Source organism: Mustela erminea, chromosome 2 (assembly GCF_009829155.1).
Source record: "Mustela erminea isolate mMusErm1 chromosome 2, mMusErm1.Pri, whole genome shotgun sequence".
Classification (NCBI taxonomy): domain Eukaryota; kingdom Metazoa; phylum Chordata; class Mammalia; order Carnivora; family Mustelidae; genus Mustela; species Mustela erminea.
This window is the reverse complement of record NC_045615.1, coordinates 14,346,679-14,369,157: the sequence shown is the minus strand read 5'-3', so window position 1 is coordinate 14,369,157 and position 22,479 is coordinate 14,346,679. Positions and strand designations below refer to the sequence as shown.

Here is a 22,479-nt window from a genome sequence, read left to right as displayed (position 1 = left end):
AATAAAGCCCAGAAATACCACAACCCCATCCCCAACTGTGCTAAGTACTGGGACCAACCAAATGACTGATGTGTCCTGTAAATCATCTTGGGGTGGGGGAAGGGTCTGAAAAGAGGCAAAGGCAAGAAGCAGAAGCCAGGCATAGTGTTAGCTGATTCCAGCAGAGGCGGTAAGCAGCAAGGGGCCTGGGCTATGGGATCCATAATTGGCTAACGAATAATAAAGCCAAAATTGGATATTAACAGCAATTAGTTTCTGTAGAGGCACTGGGGAAAAGAGCTGCAGAAAACCCCATTGGGCCTTAAACCGAGGCAATCTGAAATTAAACCAGTGTCTCAATTAAATGGGAATAAATATTGCCACATCAATCTGGGTAAGTGTGAGAGGGGGCTGAAGGGAAGCCCCCTGTGAAGGCCAGGTGCACTCTCCTGTCTATCAGAGGCTTTTGGTGGTATGACCTTTGCCAGACTCCTCCTGAAGGGACCGGTAGCCTCTTGAGGCCAGTTGGCCTCCTTTCTTTGGGCACATGACCTTGAGACAAGGCTCTGAAGGTTATTTCAGGGCACTGGCCTGTTAATCCAAAGGAGCCTCACAGCACTGACTCTGCACCCTGGTGGGCCTAGCAAGTAAAGAAAAGGGGGGTTTAAGTTCTTTTTACAAGAGGCGCCATCCAGCGGACCAGTGGAAGGGAGGCTGAGTGTCTCCTCTGCCTGGGGCCAGGCCTGGGGTTTGGGGGCTCACGAAGACAGAGAGTGTCTGCTCCTATGTTTCCAGCCCACTTCTCAGGGGCTCCATCTCCTCTGGTGTTGAGACTAGCGCTAAGGCTGAAGGAGAAAACTGTCGTTTTTCTTCTGGGTTGAGGATTCCATGGTGGTTGTTTTGCCTACTTGAGAGTGTGGTGGGGGTGGAGGAGGAAGGTATTTGGAAATGGCCAGGACCGGTCGCTGGGGTTGGTGGGTTGCTGGGTCCTGGGGGCCCGTGCCAGCGACCTGGCCCCATCGCCAGGGCTCCATGGGTAGGGGGATAGGGGAGGCTGGGCGGTGTAAAGGGGAGTCACCGAGGACGTATTGGGGGCAGAAACACTGCTCCCTTTCCTAAAACCACCCCTAAAGAGCTTTCACCCGGGCCCTGGGCTGGTGGGAAGCCCGGGAGGGGTTAAACCGTGACTTTTCGATGGGGATCTCTCCCAACCTCCTCCCTGGGCTAAGCCCGCCCCTCTTTCTCGCACATCCTGCGGCTTTCCAGGGTGCGGGGTGAGGTCGTGGAGACCGCAGGTCCTGGAGCTGACAGGAAGGCCGCCTGGAGAAGGATGAGGGGAGAGGGACCGTCCTGGGGGCCCTGGGTCCTCTGCACGCCTAGGCCGGCGCGGTGCGCAGCGGGAAGGCTCAGGATCTAGGCCTCCACCTGCGCGCTGGGGAAAGCTCCGGGATGCTGGGAACGGGGGAGGGGGAATGGCAGTCCATTCCGCCGCGGCCTTCGGTTTGCCGTGTCCCATTCTTCCAAGCTGAAGATGTACCCCGCCTCGATGCATCCCCCATTCCCACCGACTCCGTAATTATCTCTAACTTGACCTTCGTTTACCCTTCTGGCTCTGGAGCGAAATTGGGGAAACCAAGGTGGGCTGCAGAGGGTAAGAGGTGGGCCTCTGGGGCTGCCTCCGCCGTGCAGGGGCTCTGTGCCCAAGACACTGCTGTCTGCGCGACCACCCGCACCTTGGATCAGCCCGAAGCTTTGGAAATGCGGGATACCCAGGGCTTCGGGGACCTGTTTCTTGATTCAGGCAACAGAAACAAAAAAACAAAACAAAACAAAAATCAAAGCTGGGAAAACAGGGGCAAGGAAGGAAAGAAAAAGGAAACCAGCGCCTGTTCATCTTCGCCTTGCTCCATTTAGAGGTCTCAGGGGCATTAGGAGAAAAAGCGAAAGCCTTGTGCACGTTGGAATGCAGGTCACTGCGAAGCTCCAGGCGTGGGGCCGCGGGCCGGGTGGATGGCCAGGCCTAGCCCGCACCCCTGCCACCCAGGCTGGGCAGGGCGCTCGCTCCTCTCCAGCAACAACGGCCTTGAAGAGGTCACCTCAAGTAGCAAGTGGAACTTCCAACGACAATACTGCCTCCTAGGTTCTAGGTCTCACTATTTGTACGTGTCTAAGAAATAGACTGGATTTTAATTTCAAATAAACCTGCCTCCCCACAGTAATACTGGGAAAGCCCCGGGTCATCCTGGAGGTTTATTCTAGGGGGCGTCAGCAGCCATGACCCAGGTCCTCGTGTTTGGAGGCAAATATTTCTATCTTAAGACAAAAGGGAGAGGGGTAAGAAAATGAAAAGGTGAACCTTTTGAGAGCTGCTGACTCTTGATTTCTGACCTGGAACATTTTCTGCTCTCAGTGAAACCTGCATTTTTTTCCAGGCCATCTAAATTTGGTGCAGATCTCTCCAGGCCACTGGCATCCGGATGGGGTGGCACAGAACAGCACACATGGACTGGACCGAATCCCATTTGAAGTCCTTTTTCTTGTTCTAGGTCTACATTGGAGATGCAATTAACTATTAAATGGTTTTTTAGGTTTGGGTTTTTTTTTTTTTTTTTTTTTTTGGTGGTGGTTGTCGTTGTTTTCCACTGAAATCAAATGGGGAAGGACTTGGCAAAAACACCCAAATGAAAGAATTATAGATGGGACTTGGAAGAACAAAAATCTTTATTAGGTATCATAATTCTCAAATTGTTGTTATTGACATACTCATCCCCGTGAATCAAACACACATACCACCAGCACAGCCTTTGGTCCCAGTTGACTCATGGAGCTCTAAAACCACCCACAGAGTAGATGAGGAAGGGAGGCTCCATCTGTCCTAGGGAGAGTGCTTTGCAGCTGCCCCCAGAGGACTCCATTCTAAGGCTGGAACAAGGGGTGGGGGTATTATGTAAGTTGAGGGAAAGAGAAAATTGTCTTCCTGTGCAGAGAGTATAGATGTGTGTGTGTGTGTGTGTGTGTGTGTTTAAATGCTTTCCTATAAATGTAAGCAATGGATAGGATTGTGAGAGAAAATGTACGTATATATGTGTATGGGCATATGCCTGATGGAAAGTCTGCCTCTACCCTGTTATTCACTTCTCTGGCTAAGCCACAAAACCTATCCCTGCTCCCCACCCCTTTGGTGACAGAAAGGATAAGAGAAATTTACCTTAGCTTTTGTTAAAAGATCAGTTTCTTTTCTGCTTAAACAGAGATCTGGGCCTGGGCCGTCTCTGGCAGGAGAAAGAATAATATTACCGATTTTTTCCTTTGATAACATTTCTAAATCCATCTTAATGTATCTGGTACAGTCACCTTGAGCAACAGAGGAGCTCCCAGTCATGAGGCCCATAATGATGGTGATGGGTAGGGACTCCTGGGGGCCACCTTGGCATATTCAATCAGCGAACTGCCTTAACACGTCCTGTGTTTTAAAAATTGAATGTTTTTCCCTTCGTTCAAGGCTGAGGATGTAACTAGAGGGGCTCAATTAGACAAGCGAGAAGATGATGCTGAGAGTTAAAGAAATGCCTTGGAAGGGCATAAATCTCAATTTTCTTACGTAAGTATCAGCAGGTATAAATAGGCCCTGAATATAACAGAAGGCAAGAAGCTAAGACTGACCTTCGCTCGGATGCCTCTATTTGGTGAACACAAAAGGGGCCTTGAAATTACACCAGGGGCAAAGTGGTGCATTCATCTGGGCCATTTTCGGCCATTAAAACCCCACGTAAAAATACATTTTATAACGAGACCTGGTGAACACAGGAAAACCCCCACACCTAGGCACACAGACCCGGCAAACCTAGAACACTCCCACACCCATGAAATGCTTTCTGGAACAAGAGTTTACATAAGTCATAAAAAATATGCCCCTCCCTGCCTAGTTTATCAGCCTCAGGAACCTGGTGGGGGCCATGTCCATGGTGCCTGTGGTTTAAGCTCTCAGGGAGAAGCGTGTTAGGTTTCCACCTAAAAAGGCCATTACTTGGGGAGGCATCTGGAGATTGTACTGACGGACAGGCGCATCAGTGAAAGGGCACGGCCATGTCTGATGGACTTATGGGGAAGCAATTAGAGACAAATCCCACTATCGCCCACAAGCGTGGGGCAAAGTGTTGGTCATCAGAGGCTTAAACCGTGCTTCCCCCCGACCCTACCCCCAGCCCAACACCAGAGCAGCCTCCTTAGGTAAGAGGGAGGGGAGAGGAAAGGGGATTTACACCCCAACAAGGCACCATTTGGAGGCTGGTCTGTTCTGAAGGCAGTGGCTGCCGCTGACTATTAGGACAACGAGGACTAAGGCTCAGAGGCCAGAGTGCTCTTTTCTGTCCTTTGGCCAAACTTGACTTCTGGGACTTGAGAGATAGGACCATGCCCACAGTTTGCATGATGAGAACTGCGGTCTTCTCTCTGCAGGAGCGAGCGGGTTGTGGCACATTTCCACAGAGAAGGTTCTGGGAGTATCTAGAGGGGGTACAGCGCACTTAACCGACTCCAGACACTCCCTTAGGAAGGCAAAGGAAGAACCCAAGATATAATAATTATACAATGATTGGCACATAGGAGGTACTCCATAAGTATTTTGGAGGAAATGAGGCTAGGGCTCCATGGCATCTCTAAATACTAATTTGCTAAGTGGGTTAGCCGGGCACTTTGCTGAACAAAATAAGCAAGCTTCATCTGAGACTCCTTTAGGCCTTTATTAATGGCCTAGGAATCAAACTAAAATCCCAAGCATCCCTCATGGCCTTAGCCTTGCAAAGACAGGCCTCTGCCAAGGGTGGGGAAAGGGACGTAGCAGCCTTCCTGGTGGGGAGATCCAGCCCTTGGCCTCCTTTCTCTGCGGGGACCTGCACCTCTACCATTTTCTCCACCTGCAAATTTAAGAGTTTAGGTCTTGCCACCATCCTCCACAGCTAGGGGTTCTCCCCAGGACCAGCTGCTGCTCTCCATCTAGGGCTGGGGAGGAAGGCCTCATTTGTGAAGCAGATTCTTCCAGGATGAGGGAGGGCTAGCCCTTTCCATTCCCTGACAGCCTCTTTCAAAACAGTCTTTCCTCAGCAACACTTGCGCACAATCTGTTTTTCCTTCGGTTCCCATTTAAGAAGGAATTCATTCCCTCCCCCTCCTTTGGTACATGTAGGTTATGGCGCCTCTCCCTTCCTCTGCATCTCCTGGATCTCTGCCTGAAACTACAATTACAGCCGCAAGGAGGAAGTGAGATGCTCCTAAGAGCCCTGGCCAGGCTTTCAGCCCCCATCAAGCTGATGAACCTTCCAGGAGTTTGTTCCTTCTTCCTCATATATCCCATGACTTCCTTAAGCTTGTCAGGTGCCTCCAGCTCTACAGCAAAGAATGACAAACACCTCCCTCCTCCCTTCCAACTGGCTACCCCCCCTTCCCACCTCCTACCCCCCATCTCAAGGAGAACACAATATATCTGCAAGCCCTGGCACAGACCGCCAGTCTCCGGATGCCAAATTATTTTTTTTTTTTTTTAAGGGCAAACCAAAAGCTAAGCTCAGAACAAAAACACAGCCACGGAAGGTGTCGACCCACATACAATGCGCCCCCAGCCCAGAGAAAAATATGCACACAGAAGCACTCCGTCATGCGCTCAGAGGCAAACCGCCCCCCCGCCCCCATCGCATCTGTGCTTGCACAGATCTGTGTTTCTGTCACAGAATCAGCTTCTCTCCCTGTCTGTGTCTCTAAGTCCCCTGTCTGTCACAAACTGCACACTTCCCCACCCCAAGGTCTCGGTTTCGGGGCAGCCCGGCCGGCGTAAGACCGAGACCCCTCCCGCCCAAAGACGCGGCGCTGAGCTCTGCGGAGGGCGCCTCGGTTCCGTGGCTCCTTCCCGGCGGGCCCTCTCGGACCGACGGTGCTCAGCCAGCCCCATTCTTGGCATTCACCGCGTGCCTTAATTGTATGGACATTTAAATCAAGGTCCGCTGTGAACACGGAGAGAGAGGCCTTTCTCCTGAGGAAGGAAAGGAGGAAGGAAGGACAGGTGGATGGGGGGGGGGGGTTGGGGAGAAAATGGAATGAGAAAACAAGGAAAAATAAGTAAAAAGAAGCGCGCGTGCGTGCGCACTGACAGCGGGGAGAGGGATGGGGGTGGGGAGGCAGGCAGAACAGGACCACAGCATCCTCCCTACCGCAGCTCCCCCAATCACACAGACAATGAGATAACAGCGACGTCTTCCAAAGGCTCTTTGTTCTCCCCCATCCTTTCGGATCCAGGCTTTTTCCTGCAAAGCGGAGGGGGTGGAGGGTTGGGGGTGTGGGTGGAAGTGGGAGACGGAGGGTGCCTCCCCCGTGTTAATTACCCCGACTCCCTTAGCCCCTTCCTCGCGCCTCGCCTCCCCTGCAGATCCAGACAATGAAAAAAAAAAAAAAAAACCAACCCCCCAAAACAACAAACAACCCAACACCAACCCCACCTCGCCCCAGCACAGCAAACCCTACCCACCCACCTCTCACCCTCAGTTTAGCCCAGTAAACTGAGGGGGACCAGGTGGAGGAGGAAGTCCAGGGCACAGGACGCGGAGGGCAGCGGGGGCTTGGCAGCGGCTACCAGGGTAGGGCGCGCCGCCGCCGCCTTTACCTCTCTGGCTGAGTGCGGGCGCAGGCTGTCCGGGCGTGCCGCAGGGGCGAGCCGCCTCGCTCCGGGCCGGGATCAGGGAGGCAGCCTTCCGAAACTCGCCTGCTGCAGTCCTCTTGCTCAGGTCCCAAGTGGTGGAGGGGAAAAAGGAAAAGAGGGGGAAAAAAAGGAAAAAAAAAAAAAAACCCATAAGAGCGAGGCCCATCTGGCCCCTCATCAGCTTTGTCAAGTCTTGCATACGCTAAAATGCTAATGACCTAGATAGCTCATGCAAAATGCAGCAGGGAGGGAGGGAGTGAGGGAGGTGGGAGGGAGGAAGAGAAAGAGTGATGGGGGGAGAGCGAGGGAGGAGGAGACAGAGGGGAGGGGAGGAGACGGGAGGAGGGGAGAGGGAGGAGAGAGGGGAGGAGGGGAGAGAAGGGGAGAGGGAGAGAGAGGGAGAGAGAGAATATATATATGTCTTCAAAACACCCCTACCAGTCTCCTTACCCCACCCCACCCCACCCCAAACTGTCAACGGGCTTTACCAGGTAAAGGGTGGGTGTAGATTTAAAAGGTCACTCGTGTCTAATGCAGCTGGATCCCTGGGTCAAAAAAGAGGGAGGGACAGAGGATGAGAGTCCCCAAAGCCAAAGGGATAATAAGACATTATTTTAAGCCCCCTCCCTCCATGCCTTCCTCCACCTCTCTGCTCTGTTTACACACAAATCCAGACGCCTCCTTATGTGTGTACATGGACATATCAATTTTTCGTCAATTTCTCAGAGCTTCTATGGACAGACAACCATATTCTCCTCCCCAGCAAAACTCATCTTGTGAACCCAAAGGGGGGTTTTAAAGAAACCTCCTATTTTCAAAATCCTCCTCCAGCTGTCCCGTCTCCACTCACCTACCCCTCACCTCAACCTTCCCTTAGCTCGCCGCCGACAACATCTCCGGTGCCTACTCTTTTCTAAGCCTTCTGCTTCCCAGTCTCTCTTCTCCAACACCCGGATCTCGAGAAGGCCAGGCAGGGGAGCAGGAAAGCCAGCTTAAGTCTATCTGATCTCCCACCATTCAGCTCGCTTTCTCAGAAAAACTAAACAAAATCAAACCCTAGCCCTCTCCAACAGTGTCACTGTTCAAGCATGCCAAAAGGATAAATAAAATTCAATCCGAATACCCTCAGAGGTCCGCACGCTGGGTGGGCGCTCCTTGGCACCGGAGATCACTCTCGTTCCGAGTCAGCGCTCCCGCGCGTCCCTTCTTGCCGAGCCCAAAGTGCTTTGTCCTGGGGTCCACTCAAGGTCTTCCTCTTTTTGTTCTTCTTTTGAAGAGACTGGTGGCATTCCTCAGCGTTTCGGCCAGCCCAAAGAAAGGCAAAGATCTACTGGAATAAAGGAATCAAGATACATACATGCAGATGAAAGAGGGAGGGATGCGGAGAGGCAAAGGAAACCCGCATCTAGGGAGCGGCCGCCGCGGCCCGGCCGGAATTGCTTCCTTCGCTGGGGAAGGGGCGGGTGGCGAGAAGGCGCTGGTGGTCGCTCCACCTGGCAGGAGGAAATGATAACCATGATAAGGAACATCATGATGATGATCATGAGCACGATAAAAAAATTCAGAATCTCCCTTCGGTGAACCAGAGCATGCGTGCAGGAGGGACTGCACTGCTGGCGGCAGCGGCCGGGGGGAAGGAGAGGAGCGCAGGAGGCAAAGGTTGTGGCGGCAGCACCCTCAGATGAATAATAATAACGCGCAGCGCAAGTTGCGGTTCAGCCTGAAAATCCAGCCCTCCGCGTGAACTCGCGTCGAGTGCGGATTGCAGGGGATGAGGAAGAAGGGGGGGAGGGGAGGGCGGTGAAGGGAGGGGGAGGTGGATAGAGAGGAAGGCTGAGAGGGACAGACAGAATTTGGAGCCTTTTAATTTATCCTTACCCAGCCCTAATCTCGTTCGCCATCCTCTTTGGGTGAGGTCGATCTCCTTTTTAAAAATTATTATTCCTTTAACGGATTATTCAGCTAAAAGAAGCCACATCTGCTGACTGTACCGAAAACAAGAGGATTAGGAGCCGGTCCACAGAGCGGGGCCCGCAGCCCCCCACCCGCTCTCTGCACCAGCACACGTCATTCTCACTGCCCCCGGGTACCTCCCTCTCCTTCTTGCTCCGGGAGAGCTGTGCCAAGGAAAATGCGGATTTGGGGAAAGTGAGAAGTGGGAGCGCTCGGAAGAGCGGGAAAGCCAAGGCTGGAGGTGGCAATTCGCACCCCCACACTCACACGCGCTTCCGTTTATCCGTTTCTATCCTGGGCGAAGGGGGCGCTTTCGCCGTGCCCACAAGCGCGGCACCTGCAGTGATGCGTGCCCTCCGCCCCCTAAACGTAACCCCGGCTGCACCAGTCCCGGGCAGACTCCCTTCAGCAGTCCTGGGCGTCAAACCTACACCCAGGTCCATCGTCCCCCACCCCTTCCTCCGCCCCAGTAGCTGCGGCACCACGGTTCGTTCACTCCCTGTTTCTCCCGGTTCTGCAAAAGGAGTGGGGGGCTCAGGACACCGGCACGCCCCCCGCTTCTCGTCCCCCGGCTGGAGGAGCCAGACGGGGGTTTCCGCGGACCACGGCGCGGGCGAGGCCCGAGGTGGGGGGTGGATGGGGGGGGCGGTGCTGCGGCGGATGCGGTTGACATCACTGCGGAGAGCACGCGGCTGTCCGGCCGCTGCGGCGACCCGAGCGCCTTTGCACCTCCCCACCATCCCTCCCTCCCAGCCCCTAGCAGAGTCTGGGCAGGACAGCGGCAGGGATGGGGTGGGTTGGGGAGAAGGGCTGGTGGTGATGGGGGAAGGTAGTCCCATCCTCCGCCCCCCTGCAGTCAAGGTGAATGTGAAGGAGAGCGGGCGCGCGTGCCCGCGCCTCTGGGTACGTGCGCGCGCCCATCCCGCCTCCCTTCCTCCCGGCCCTCCCCTACAGTGCCCCCCACCCCGCCCCGCCGCCCAGCGCCCGCCCGGGCCAGATGGACTCCCGAGATTAGAGAGGCACAAAAGTGCGTCTCTACGTCCGGCCGCCACCCGTCCCGCGTACATTTAGACTCACTTCGGGGAGGTGCCTTTTGTTGTGATGGTTGTGGCCGTGTTGTGTGTTTTTCTGGGAGCACGGGGTTAGCTTGGTCATAAGGAAGGACTCAGAATGAATCTGCCCATAAACACAAAACCCAAAGACACCCCCCGCCTAAACCCCCGACAAAAACCCAGCGCCAGCAATGAGAAATCTTCCGTCTTCCCCGAGGAGTGCGTTCGGCAGCGGCGGGAGGCAATCGCCAGCCCCGGCGATTTCCGCACACGCAGGGCCCATCTGTTTCTCCTACTCCGGCTTTTCTTCTTTGAGGACTTCAAACAACAACAACAACAACAACAACAACAGAAACAACAGAACCAAAACTGTTTCTTGGGCAGCGCTGGTTTCAGAGCACCAAGAGATGGATAGGTGTAGCACCAGCCCCCGACAGCTGAAAGCAGCTCTTCAAATCAGATGGCCCGTGCGGGGCGGCGGAGAGCGGTCCTGCGGGGGTCGCTGCAGATGAGCGCCCGCGGAGCCCGAAGGGTCCAGATCAATAGTGACCCTGGGCGCTGTCCCGCCAGCTTCAAGGCCGTTAGGGTTGTTGTCAATTACAGAGTGTTTGTCCCAATAAAAGAATAGCAGTCTCAAAACCCCGTAGCACTGGCTTTCTGCCTCCAACAGCGTACCACGAGAAAGCTTAAAAATAAGCAGTTTTTGTAAATTCTAAGAAAAGGAAAGCCTTGGTTTAAATTGAAAGCGAGAGCGAGACAGAGAGACAGGGAGAAACAGAGGGAAAATATGTAAAACCTTCCTTCAATAGATTGTTAATTTCTGAAGACTGTGTAGTTAGTTGGAAAGGGCCATGGTGTGGGATACCTTTCTGGGGGAAAACTTACCATTCTGCTAACGTTCCCCTCCAACTAAAATACTTTTCGGGTGGAAAAAACTGTATTGGCGGTAGTTTGGTTCAGGACTTCCACCATTTTGATGAGGGTTTTAGATTCAGGACTGTTTGTCTTCTAGTACTTACGAATGCCTTAGGCAGTTTCCAAACCCCTTCTACGTGGAGGGACCGGGCTGAGACTTGGAGTGCGTTTTGCCCGAGAGGCAGCAGGACACACCGGTGCTGCCCTTCTCTAGGTTTTTCTCAAAGGCCTGGTTTTGTTTAGCTTGAGGACGGTTTCAATGCGGTCCTCCAGCGCGGTTGCTGCAATGCAGGATATTTGCTCTCTCATCTTGCGGCATGGGGGGAGGGGAGCAGAGAGATGGTTTTGTAACATGCTCTGCAGGCCTGAGTGGGAACGCCTTAAATGATGAGCCCCGGGTTAAAAAAGAAAAGAAAAGAAAAAAAAAAAAAAAAAGGCAGCTGATGCCGAATTAATAGTTACAGCATACCCCTGGGGCTCTCTCCAACGAGGGGGTCAGGAGTCCTTTCCCCTCCCCCAGTCACAGATTTCTTATCTGTTTTTAACCAGTCTGATCAGATGCTGGGACATTTGTGATGGCTTCTTAAAACCTAAACCCTTGGGCTTAAGAGCTGTCTCTACCCCTGATCAAACTCACCCCAAATACTAGCACGTTAAGAAATTACATTGTAAAACCTCCCCAAATCCGATTGACTGGGCTGTTTGGGGCCCATATGGCTGGACAGCTGTGCTGCTCCACGTGAAAAGACACCATTGCCCCTCGGATGGTATAAAGCGGGGTTCCCCAGAGAGCTCAGACATGACCTAAGTATTAGCTTAGCCTGGGGTGAAGACTGAGTTAAATCTCTCTCTTCTTGGAGGTTAAAATAAAGACAACAACAAAAATCAAAAGAGGTGCACTTCTGAATTCATTGTAAATCGCATGCCTCCCGCTGGTTCCGCCAAAGGAAGGAAAGAAGACCCGAGAAATAAACTCTCTTCAGCTTACCACAAGCATGACACTAGGCAAACTGAAGACACACAGGAGATTGGAAAGAAATATATTATTTGCCAAGCGTACCATGTGTCTGTGACATTTTGGTTCCCTGTTCAGAGAGGCAGGGTTCTGACCTCGGCCGATGCCTCAGTGTTAACCATAAAGAACAGCCATCAGAACGCAATTTCCATGGTGAAAAGATGAAACTGTGCTTTAAAAAGGAAAGCCCATTATGAAATGCAGCCGGATTTAATTTTTAATATGATGGTGGATCGTCTAACGCATTCTTTGCTGGTGTTTGCATTCAGGAGGAGTGATTCATTCAGTGGCAGAAATCAAAATAACACTGCAGTACTTTTAAATGGGCTTCTCCGTCCTAAAAGTGTCCTGAAATAGAATATTCTATAACCTTCAAGTTGTGGTGGCTGAAGAAATGGAATACAGAGCTCTTTTTCTACCGAAGTGTTCAGGCTAGACAAGAACCAGACTTGTTCTGATTTATTTATGTGTGCTTACACGTACTGCGTACCCCATATTCCTAGTTCTCTTCAGGCCTTAACAAATATTTTAAAAGAAGGAAGAGGAAAAAAAAAAAGCCCTCACAAGTCAATCTGGAAAGTGAAGTGGGGAAAAAAATACTGGTTAGAGGGTTAGATTCATAAGCTCTTAGTCTCAAGTCAGTCACCATTATTTTGGAGAATGATTTCAATAGTGAAACTACCTCCTTCGGAAGCTTTACATGAATTTAGCAGACACTAATGTGTCAGTTCACATCTTGGAAATAGCTACAGAGAGTTCTACAGTGACTGTGGCTTGCAAAAAATAAGTCAGTTTTGGAGATATCCTTGGAATGGCATAACCCTAATGCTGGATGCCTAGAGATCATTTTTTTTTTTTTTTTTCTGCTTCGTACAAAAGAGGAAAAGCCAGAGGAAAGCCAGTCCTAGACAGAAGGCGACATTGCTTCTGGATATCATGTGGATGGTTTGTAGCAAATCTAGCGTTAAAGACAAAACTGATTCTCTTCCTTTCTTGCCTATTTTCCTCCTATGCCATTTGACCTTTAAGTTTTCTTATGATTTTTGCAAATAAAAGAAATAGCCCACCAACCCTAGCAACTACATTTAGTGCATAGCTTAGATTTAATTTTGGAATTCAAGTCTTTCTATTTAAATGTCTCTAGTTTTAGTGATATTTCAGAATGTATTTTGAAACACACACACTGCCAGCCTCTTGTGGCCCCAGAGGGGTAGGGCAGGAGTCACACAAAGGTCTCAGAGCCTTTGGCCAAGTGGATTGAGTACCCCAACATGCCCAGGGCCGGAGGTTTTCAGGAAGGACCCCCAAGACAGTGGTCCACCAAGCAGCAGAGTCTTTCAGAATCATTTTGGGGGAAGGCTGAGGCACCTGGCAAGAATATCTGACACCAATTTAGTTTATCAGGTGGCAGTTGCCAAGTCAATTTGTTTTGTTTCTGCCTTATTTAATTATTCCTATTGCACAAAACAGAATCTTTAAGAAATAAAAGAAAATCAAACAGTTGTGTGCAGGTGACTCGTATGCCCTTGGGCAAGTAGGTCCCTCTTTTCTTGTTTCATATCCTCTTATTCAACACAAGATGCCTGGAGTAGATGACTTGAAAAGTCCTTTTCGACCAAAATAGCGTACAATTGCATTGTTTAAAAGACAACCCACAGGTTTCTGAGTCTGAAAGATACTCTCTCCTTTTTAACATCTATCTGGTAGACACTCTTCAGGGCCTGCAAAGTTGAATACAGAATGCTTAGAGAAAAGTTGTGTGTGTGTGTGTGTGTGTGTGTGTGTGTGTGTGTGTGTTTAAATGGCATTCATCTGAAAGTACAACCCTCTTTGTTCTTGATTACTCTCTGGGTCAGGAAAAGGTCCCTCTCTCAGGTGAAAGCATTTTTGTATTCCCTTTAGAATGCCTCACCACAACATAAGTGTCTGCCTCTTGTGCCTTCACAGAAGCAGATCCAACCTGAGCCCTGTAGCCCATTTAAAAGCCCTTCCCTTTGGCTCCATCCTGACCTAGATTGCAGGATGACGACTAATGATTCATTTGCAATGCTTATGATGGGCCTCTACCACAGGGCTCTCCCTCCCCCCTTGCCCAGAAAGAAACCCTGCTCCCCTTATCATCTGATATTACTGCAAGTAAATATTTTTGTTCAATTGCTACATAGGGCATGAAGCTATTTCCTTATGAATTATCTGCCCCAGGGAGAAGATCTATAACTCACCAGTGCTTCAGGCAATTTTTAGCATGTGTCAGATTGCGTTTGCATTGGAGAACTTAGACTGTGTTTTTTGCTTTTTTTTTTTTTTTTAGCTTTTCGGTGCAGACAAACTGTTTTTCTTTTTTGTTCTTATGCAGAGATATACAATTCAACATACCTTTACAAAGAGAAAAGCCTTATTTGAGTGTAAGAGTCTGATGGCAGCATGCAAACAGTGTTCGTATGCATAAAGGATGAGAGCCTAGAGAGGATATTATGGGTGTACTCACATGCCAGAGACTGTTTTCATGCAAACTGGACAAGGCTTTCTTCGAGTTTCATTTAGAGGCAGCTACCTTGTACTGCAAATTATGAAGTCAGTGCATTGCATGAGAAAAAAATGGTCCTGACTAAAAATGAGGTGCCGATTGGTGTGTTCATTAGATATACAGATTTGAAGCAGAATTAGTAGAAATTACTGAAATGGAAATCTTGTCAATCATAAATGAGACAGCTGACAAGTCGGGGCGGGGGGTTGGGGGGGAGAAAAACCCTGAACGTGATTCATATCTTGTAGGATTGTGTCTGAGGATGATTTAAATAAATTTGGACATTAGGTGGTGACAGGATGGAAATGAAAAATAACATCCAATTGGGCAAGAGACTGTAATAGGCCTGGGGGGAGTGTAAAAAAAAAAAAAAAGTAAATGGGAGAAAGGAAGAATGAGGGGGTCGTTTGGAGGATATCTTGTTTGTAATGAATGAATGGATAAATGAAATCTACAATATTTATTTCCCAGTAGCCGACACTCGGGAGACAGTCAACTATTGTTCTAAAATAAAATCAGCGTCCCTTCTGTGTTGAACAGCATCAAACAGATTATCTGCATATATAACTCTGCTGGAAGGCCAAAGAATCGTTAGCCAGAAGTGTGGTGCAGGGAATGTCAGCTTACTTCCCAGCTTTAATTTCAGCATGCGGTCAAGGGGCATTTAAAAACACTGTATGTGGAACAAAGGGGGCTGCTGCCTTTCAGGCCCGGTGCTGTCTAGGTGTTTCCCATACATTATCTGCAATCTCGCTGCCTTGCTAACTCCATTTTACGGAAGAGGTGGCTGGTGGCTGCTTCCCTGAGCGGTTAAATCACTTTCTCAAGTACATAAGCTGGAATTGGAATTCAGTTACGACCGGCCCCCAAGACTCTGCTTTTTCCATGACAACTCCATGCTGCAGGCTTCCCAGAAGGGACAAGAATAACATTCTATAATGTAAAGCTGATATAAAAAAAAAAAATGTAAACGTTTGTCCTGCCTCATGTACCAAGTCGAAGCAAGCAGTGTGAGACTGACAGAGCAGATGAGAAACACCACTTAAGATAATTTTTCCTGCTAAACTCTGTTGTACACTATGCAAATATGATTGCAAAAGTGGAACATTATCAACACTTTAATGCTAGTTATCTTTCAAAGATGATACTTAGAGTAATCAACATAAACTTAGTATACTGTATCCTAAATAATAAAAATGTTGGCTTGCATCATTCTGACATCTAGGACGACCTAGAAAACTGATCTGGATGATACATGGTGATAATAACATTCTGCAATTATTTTTTATTTTTTTAAAAAAGATTTTATTTATTTATTTGACAGAGAGATCACAAGCAGGCAGAGAGGGGGAAGCAGGCTCCCCACTGAGCAGAGAGCTCAATGTGGGGTTCTGTCCCCGGACCCTGAGATCATGACCTGAGCTGAAGGGAGAGACTTAACTCACTGAGCCACCCAGGTGTCCTCTACATTCTGCATTTAAGCAGCATCTTAACCAGTCTCAGTGTTTCATCACCTGGAATGGGGTGGGGGAGGGGAGTTGGAAAATAGAAACAGACTTAGGGGCTCATTTGAGGGCAGAGTTTCCCAGGGGAAATTCTCAGGATGGGGGACCATAAACCAAGGTGAATACACTTCGGTTTTGTTCTGGGTGATCTCCTGCTTCCTGTCTCCCCCAAGGCAGGGATGATAAGCAGGACTCCTGCTTGGCAGAGATGTTCCCAGTTTCTGGTGCATGATCTGAGACTCAGAGCTGATAGACTACAAAGGGAAATAGTGGACGGAAGCAAGTGATGGACAAGGTAGGAGAGAATGAAAGAAACAATGGGAATTTAGTTTTTATGGGAATTGTTTCTCTGTTTAATACATGTTTAAATTATCTGGCTACCCTAGGACAGGAAAAGATGGCATTTCATTCCACGTTCCTTACACGTTGCATGTCAATAGCCACAGTGTTACCAAGAGAGTTCTCTGCCTAATCCAGGAGGTTGCAAGGCAAGCCCCAAGACACTGGGTGTTGTAGGCTACTGGTCTGGGAGTCCGGAGAAGAACCAGAAGAACTGGTTCTGGTACTTCCTTTGCTGCAGTGATCTTGGACACATCATTTTCCCTTGCTGAGCCTAATTCCTCTCTCACTGGGAAGTGGAGGGTGTAGGGGTTCTTCCTACTCCCCCAGAGCTCCAAGCTTTCTTTGTTTTGCTCTCTTCTTCCCTCTCAAGCAGCTCCCTCCCAATGCTTGCGCAACAAGATCCCAACTCAGTAACCTGCATCTACCCACATTTCTTCTCTGAGGGAATTTTTAAAAGGCCATAACATCAATTAATAACATTTTGGGAACCCGTAAGCCAGCGAATGATGGCTATTTGGGGAAAACAGGATGCTTTGCTGGCACTTCTGAAATTGTGCTGGTTTTGCATAGGTCTCTGGCTTCTCCCAGAGAGGGTGGATTCTCTAGAACAGGTGTGGGTTTTAGAGCCGAGGCAGACATGAGACCACATACTCGCTCTACTACACAGCTCTGCCTCCCCAGGTTGACTGGCAGTCTTGGTTCCATGGTGTGTGAAGTGGTCAGACGGGAGAATCTTAGAGCTAAAAGATAAGGAAGTGGAGGCCCAGAGGAGAGAAGCACCTTGCCCAAGGCTACACAGTTACTTGGCGCCTGGAAGTCAAAGGCAAAAGGGCTTGCGCATCTGTGTAGTAAACCAGAGTTGGGGACAGATGAGGAGAGGTAGAATTCTTCATTGGGAAACTGTGGAGCCTGTTGACTTGCTTTCTCACTGGGCTTGAGCACAGCTCTCACAGAACCCCACGCTTTGGAGGTTTCCTCTTACAGGGGTAATAGTTATATCTACCTCAGAGAGCTATTGTCAGGATAAAATCACACAATGCAAACAAAACAAAACAAAAAAATCTACCACAGTGCATTGTTGTAGTAAATGCTCAACAAATATTAAAGACATTGATTTTTACCTTTAAAAAGGGGTATCTTTGTTGCTATTGGCAAAGAAAGACTATTAGTATAATTTGTTCTTGATGAAAGCCAGAGAAGTTCCCCAATGCCTTGTGGTAATGACATTATCATTAATTGCAGAGAAGGGCAATCGTAACCACATTTTCCAAGGGTCTAAGTAACTCCATTTCTTTTGAAGAACTGAGCCTTGCTGTTAAGGTCTGTTTTCAAGGAAGTGCCAATCTAGAATATCTTCATCATCATTCACTTCTGGTACAATCTATTAGCAGGGATAAAGAGGAGACACTGAAGACTCCAGCTGTAGAAGCAAAATTCTTTGGGGGATGTCTGGGAAGAAGAAGATGACATGTAGGACTGGTGTGATGCGATGGAACAGTACAGACTGAGTGAGAGAAAGGGCCAATTTGAACACCCCAAAGGGAGAAAGGAGAAGACGCACCCTTAGAAATCTTAAGTAACAGGGTCCTAGACCCTTCGTTTCTGGAAATAAGAAACCTGAAAACCTCCCAGAAGTTAGTATCTACAATTTTCCGGTAAGATATAGGAATATTCTTTGAATGGCATAGTAAAGCTTGAGGGAAGTAAATATAGTTGGACAAGAAATAAAAAGCTAGCTATGGGCTGTTTGCAAGAGATGCATTAAAAAACATGTTAACAAGAAGGCTGAAAGGAATAGCATAGGAAAAGAAATAACAGGTAAATACCTGTCAGAAGAAAACCGGTGTATTTTACTAATGTCAGATAAAATACACTTGAAGACAAAAGACATCATGGTGGTTAAGATGTTCTCCAAGTAAAAACCAGTGTAAGAAGAACAATTAAGTAGAAGAACAGTTCTAAACTTGTATGCCCCTAGAAACATAGCTTCCAAATATAACAGGAAAAAATGATGTGATCTTGGGAAGAAAAAGACAAATTAGGTATGATAAGAAGAGAATTCAAGGTACCTCTCTTGGTAATTATAGAAATGGTTAGAAGGGATATAGAACATTTGAACACCACACTATCAAGCTTGCTGTAGTGGGCAACCTTAGAAATCCCTTATCAGGAATTAGAAAAATTACATTTTTTAAGCTACATGGGACATTTACAAAACTTGATCCTGTAGTAGCCCACAAATGAAGTCTCAACAAATACTATGATATGATGTCATACAGATTGAATATTTTTTTAAAGATTTTATTTATTTATTTGACAGACAGAGATCACAAGTAGGCAGAGAGGCAGGCAGAGAGAGAGGAGGAACAAGGCTCTCCGTGGAGCAGAGAGCCCGATGCAGGGCTCAATCCCAGGACCCTGGGATCATGATCTGAGCCGAAGGCAAAGGCTTTAACCCACTGAGCCACCCAGGCGCCCCCAGATTGTATTATTTGACTACAGTGTAATTTAGTGAGAAATCATTAGAAAAAACATTCACTTTCTTCTCCCCTGCTTTTGGGAATAAAAGATATTTCTGAATGGTTCCCTGGTCTAAGAAAAAACCAGATTGTAAAATATTAATTCATTAAAATACTACACATCAAGACTTTGTATCTTGTAGTCATTAGAAACGCTTAAAGGAGAACTTAGTCTTTTTTTTTTTTTTTTAAGATTTTATTTATTTATTTTACAGAGATCACAAGTAGTCAGAGAGGCAGGCAGAGAGAGAGAGGGGGAAGCAAGTGCTTATATTAGTACAGGAAAAGACCAAAGATTACTGATCTAAGTGTCCAATTGAAAACATTAGAAAAAAGGAAAACAGAGTGAGCCTAAAGAAAGGAGGGTAAAAAAACAATGAGAGGAGGGGAAAAAAAGGAGGGACAGGTGGTGAGATTTAAACTCTAATACCATCTGGAATAGGTCCATGGCTATTTTATGGAGGAGGAGAAAAATCCACCATGCAAATACCTTTCTCTCTCCACAGAATATCATCTTTTCCCTCTGAAGGCCCTTCTCATTGACTCTGTGTCATCTTTGCAGCAGACCAAAACTGTTGTGTTCATGTCTATTGTCTTCACATCTAGCATAGGTATTCAGAAATTCTATTCAATGACTTTGCTTCTTCATATTTCTGTCTTGGCCCCTTTTGCTAGATTGCAAACTCTTGGAGGCAGAAATGATATCTTTCTCATCCCGGCTCCCCCACAATATGTAAACCAGGACATGTACAAAGGAACGACCTGGTATTTAAATGTGTTTGAAGTTGGATTGACCTTATAGACAGAGCTTTATCTTACAGGCTGGAAGAAGAATGGGAGAAGCAACATGGAAGTGGTTTCTGAGTCTTCCAGATTTGAGAATCTGATTATGATTCAGAATAGGCTCATGTTGACCTTCAACACAGAAAGGAACTTTCCCAATGTGTAGGCATTATTTTTGTGGCTTCCTAAGAAACTAAAAAACAAAAACAAAAACCAAAAACAAAACCAAACAAACAAAAGGAAAAAGTCTAAGCCTCTGTTAGAGAGGGTACACCCTCCTTTCTGAGTCTTGTCTTGTGGTGAGGATGAAGGAGGAATGTTTTTGAGATTGAAGGTTTTGGAGTTGAAGGTTTGAAGGTTTGAAGGTTTTGGAGTTGATGCGATGGAGGTTGAATTTCCCCACTGCTATACTTATTATCATGGTAAAATACACACGATGTAAAACTTACCATTTTAACCATTTTATCTTATTTTATTTTTAAGTAGGCTCCATGCCCAGCATGGAGCCCAACATGGGGCTCGAACTTACAACCCTGAGATCAAAACCCGGGCTGAGATCGAGAGTCAGACACTTAACTGGCTGAGCCATCCAGGCGCCTCCTAATCATTTTAAATCGTACGATTCAGTGGCATTAAGTACACTCATAATGTGGGACAACCACTACCACTACTATCCATGCCTGAATCTTTCTCATTAACACAAACAGAAACTCTGTCCCCACTACTTTCTAACTGCAATTTTGGTCAAGTTGCCAGTTTCTTCATCTGTGAATCGAGGCTAATCATATGATCTACTGAATAGGATTACTGTCTGGATTCAATGACGTAAGGCATAAAAACGATCCAGCATAGTGCCTGGCACTGTGTCTTACTAAGTACTCAATAAATGTTATTATACAAAAGAGCCGGCAGAAAGGAAATTCTCTTCATTTCGAACTGAGAGGGGACTTGAGGAAGGGCGTACTTAGTTTACAGAAAGCATGCTGGACAGTGTCTTGATGGAGCTTCACCAGAACTACTCCTGTGCAAGTAATTCCTGCAGGCTTGAAAGGTGTGGGGCTGGAGGCGGTTCTCCCTAAAATTCCTTCCTACGTCTGGCGCGTCATGGCAACTCAGGAAACACTTGAGTAAGTGAATGAATGAACTCATGCACAAGCATTTCCATGCTCAAAGGAAGGCTGGAGATAATTTAGTCTTCGTTGTCAGTTTATCAATGAGAGGCCTCAGAGAAGTAAACTAACTTTGGTCAGGATCACATAATTAGGAGTAGAGCTGTATAAAAAAGCCAGAGTTCCTAAACGTGCTGCGCAATCTTCACTTGAACCAGAACCCAGAAAAATAGGCGAAAAACCTGAGAAAACCCCAAAGGCCCATACAATGCCTAATTTAGAGTCCAAGCCTGCAAATGTTCAATGTCGTTCTCCCCGATCTGACTACACATTTGATCCAGAATGTTGCAGATAATGGCTTTTCGTTAAGGAGAGAACATTTCCTTCCATTTCAGGGGCAGTGGTCATTCTGGTAAGGAGGATCACAGAAAATAACTGTTTCGAAAACCATAATTCTTGGAAGAACTAGGAACTTTTCAAAGACCCAAAATAGCTTGCCTATGCGACCCTCCCCCACCCTCCGTGTTACTGTCAAGATGGGTAATGATGCCTCACGGCGCCGCAATGAGAATGGACTGATATAAAGAATATGACGGTGCCTGGCGTATGGGTGGCACTCAGCAAATACTTGTTCCAAGCAAAGGGGGATATTATTGATGAAGCATACTCTCCAGCCCTATCAACAGCCCACTTGACCCTGCTGAGAAGATTCGTTGGTGCTGTATACACTTTGTTTGCAGTGTGACCGGAAGAATAACCTCGGGGGAGGAGGTGACCATTAGGACTGGAGCAATTTATGACAAACACGTGCTGCTGTTTTGCTTCTGTGCCCAGCTTGCAGTGAGTTAGAAATGGCTTCCCATGTTTACTGGAAACATCGAGAAGGGTCTCGGTGACACTGATGCTGCCGCTGCAGGTTTCAGCCTATTCCCAGGGATACAGGTCTCCTGGCATAGAGGCAGTCATCTTATACCCACATAGAGCAATGGGAAGAATCCTGCAATGGGCATCAGGACACGAGAAGCTAGACCTGGCCACTGGTTAACTCTGTAATCTCTGGCAAAAGGCTTCACTTCTCTGAACCTCAAGATCCTCTTCTGTGAAATAAGGGGCTTGGAAAGCACGATTTCTATGACCCCTTCCAGTTCGACAACACTGCATTCTATTTATTTATTCCACTTACAGATATCCAAGTATTGCTGCTCAGTGACAATATGAGTACCCATACATGTGTACAATTACACACACACACACACACACACACACACACACACACACATATCTGCTTACACCCAGAATCTTCACTTAGGAAAATGACACAAAAACTTAATGCCCCAGTGAATAGCCATTTTACTCACCACCTTTAGAGTGACATAGCCCAGCTGCTTCTGGACTAGAACCTCATCTTCCTTGTGACTCGGTGCTTCTGCTGCCAAATGAGGTAGAAATGGTGCGAGCTGATTTCCACCCCCTAGAGCAATTGCTGCTGCGGCTGCTGCAGCCGGCCGCCTTTTGGACCATGGATGCTGCATCAGCACAGAAATGCTGAGCACAGCACATTTCTGAGCATTGGGGAAGCTGACTGGATTGCTGCAGAGGGAAATGGGTTTCCATTCTTCTGAGGGCGATTTCCACCCAGTGAGTTTTAGTGGTGGGAGCAAATTTTCTTTTAAACATTGCAACCCTCAAAGGGATGACTTCGAGAAACCTTGGCTTTTGCCAAAATCAGTCTCCCCCCTTCCCCTAACCCCTTGTGAAGTCAGCTTCAGTCACCTGGGACTGTGGTCTCACTTCCTGCTTCAGGCATATACTAAGGCAACATTTGCGTTTGTAGGTGGGGATAGTGACAGCGTCTTTAAAGCATCCTAGGACAAAAGCCTGGCTTTTTTTCTTAAAGGATGATATTTCTGCAGGCTTCCAGGATTCAGGGTGACATCGTTCAGTCTGATAGAATGAGATATTCTTTGTGGAGCCAGCTTTCCTGGTATAATCTTTTAGGAATAGAACAGGGCAGAGCCTGCGACTCAGTAGTTAGAGGGGTGGGGTTTGCTTTTTAATTCTCACAGATGTTTGCCTGAATCGCTCACTCAGC

The 22,479-nt window shown here is 47.8% G+C and overlaps 1 long non-coding RNA gene across 4 annotated transcripts; it reads right to left on the bottom strand.

Annotated features, from left to right (window-relative positions):
- Window positions 1-3,068: 3,068 nt before the first annotated feature.
- On the bottom strand, window positions 3,069-21,853 carry LOC116584256. 4 transcript variants are annotated; one of them, XR_004283123.1, is made up of 6 exons: window positions 21,746-21,853; window positions 7,791-7,997; window positions 7,156-7,212; window positions 6,632-6,747; window positions 6,183-6,275; window positions 3,069-6,004 (listed from the first exon to the last, which is right to left on the bottom strand). It is a non-coding gene; the product is annotated as an uncharacterized LOC116584256 (long non-coding RNA). The 4 variants fall into 4 exon arrangements; XR_004283121.1 differs by lacking the exon at window positions 21,746-21,853 and adding an exon at window positions 8,546-8,742; XR_004283124.1 differs by lacking the exon at window positions 21,746-21,853 and having other exon boundaries at window positions 6,632-6,743; window positions 7,791-8,472.
- Window positions 21,854-22,479: the final 626 nt, after the last annotated feature.